Source organism: Piliocolobus tephrosceles, chromosome 13 (genome assembly GCF_002776525.5).
Source record: "Piliocolobus tephrosceles isolate RC106 chromosome 13, ASM277652v3, whole genome shotgun sequence".
NCBI lineage: Eukaryota > Metazoa > Chordata > Mammalia > Primates > Cercopithecidae > Piliocolobus > Piliocolobus tephrosceles.
In genome coordinates, this window is record NC_045446.1 from 1,901,197 (window position 1) to 1,902,657 (window position 1,461).

The 1,461-nt window shown below is 58.3% G+C and overlaps 1 pseudogene; it reads left to right on the plus strand.

Moving 5' to 3' along the window:
- Window positions 1-255: 255 nt before the first annotated feature.
- LOC113219753 lies at window positions 256-1,144 on the plus strand (annotated as a pseudogene).
- Window positions 1,145-1,461: the final 317 nt, after the last annotated feature.

Below are 1,461 nucleotides of genomic sequence, written 5' to 3' on the forward strand. Positions count from 1 at the left end.
GAAGCACTGAGACGGCGCCACTGTGTTACTGTTTTATTGAGTGTCTAAGCTAAAGACAGCTTTGAAAGAACACTCCTGGCTTCTATCTGGGACGGGAAAACCAGCCTGAAGAGTCCACTGCTGGGTCCCTCCCTGCAGACCCCGAGGGAGGCTCCTGTCATGGGACAGGTGCAGAGACTCCGATCCATGTCCCTCCACCTCCAATGCTCCCCAAGTCCTGGAGCCTCCCCCATCACCCCAATGCCTGACCAGTGAATGGGTAATGCCACCACCACAGAGCTCCCTCCGGCTGAGGCAGAGGCCACTGGCTGGGCCTTTCTAGCCACCTTCCACCCTCCTCACACAAAGGAAGCCCTGCAAGCTCCTGACCACAATGGGATCCTGACGCCGGAGCCCCTCAGGCCCTTTGCTCAGAAGGCCTCTGGTTATTGTCTCAATTCTGAACAGCCAGGCGGCCTGAGACTGTCACCCACTTTGACAAATAGGGACAGACAGAAAGGTTAGGCTATTGGTGCAAGACCCCACGGCCAGCAGCCTGGGGCAGGGAGAACCCGGGGTCTCACAGTCCCCAGCAGAGCCCAGCTTTCCTTGGGGTTCCAGATTATTCCTAACTGATATAGTTTCCCTTTTTCCCCCTCTATCCACTTTCTGCCTATCTTCTCCCTCTTGGCTGCCTGCTCTCTCCTTGCCCCTCTCCCCTTCTCTGCCCTTTTTCCTCTCCCAGGAGCTCCCCCGCCAGGACCTCAGTGCTGTGGAGACTGCAGAAGTCTGCTCTGCCCACACCTGCTCTGGCCCCTAGAAGGAAACACCTGGAGCCAACCACAGCGCTCCGGATCCCAGCTGTGTGACTCAGAATCCATGCCAGCCTCTCTGAGCCACAGCTGCTTGCAGAAGCAGGCGATCCCAGTCCGAAGACTCCTGCACAGAGCCTGTGGCCCTCTCTGCCAGGCCTCAGGGTGCCTGAGACACTCACCTTTCTGCCTCTGCAGTTGGGGCTGGGGCTGGGGCTGGCTGCCAGCCTCAGTTCTGGGAGCGCTGGGGTCGCCTGGGCCACAGGCCACAGCAGCTCAGCTCAGGACTGGGCTCTCTGGCCACTCTGGCCTGCTGGGGCTCAGGCTGTGGGGCAGACTGGGCAGGGGGCTGAGCCAGCAGCGATTCGGAGCCTTGGAGCTGGGGGCTGGAATTCACCTCCGCCCACACAAGCTCGGTGGTGATTCTTTGGTCCCTGGGGAAAAGCAAAAAGATGTTGCTGAGATTACCTCATTTATTTATTTGTTTGTTTATTTAGAGACGGAATCTCACTCTGTCACCAGGTTGGAGTGCAGTGGTGCAATCTTGGCTCACTGCAACCTCCACCTCCCGGGTTCATGCCATTCTCCTGCCTCAGCCTCCCGAGTGGCTGGGACTACAGGCGCCCGCCACCATGCCCAGCTAATTTTTTGTATTTTTAGTAGAGACGGG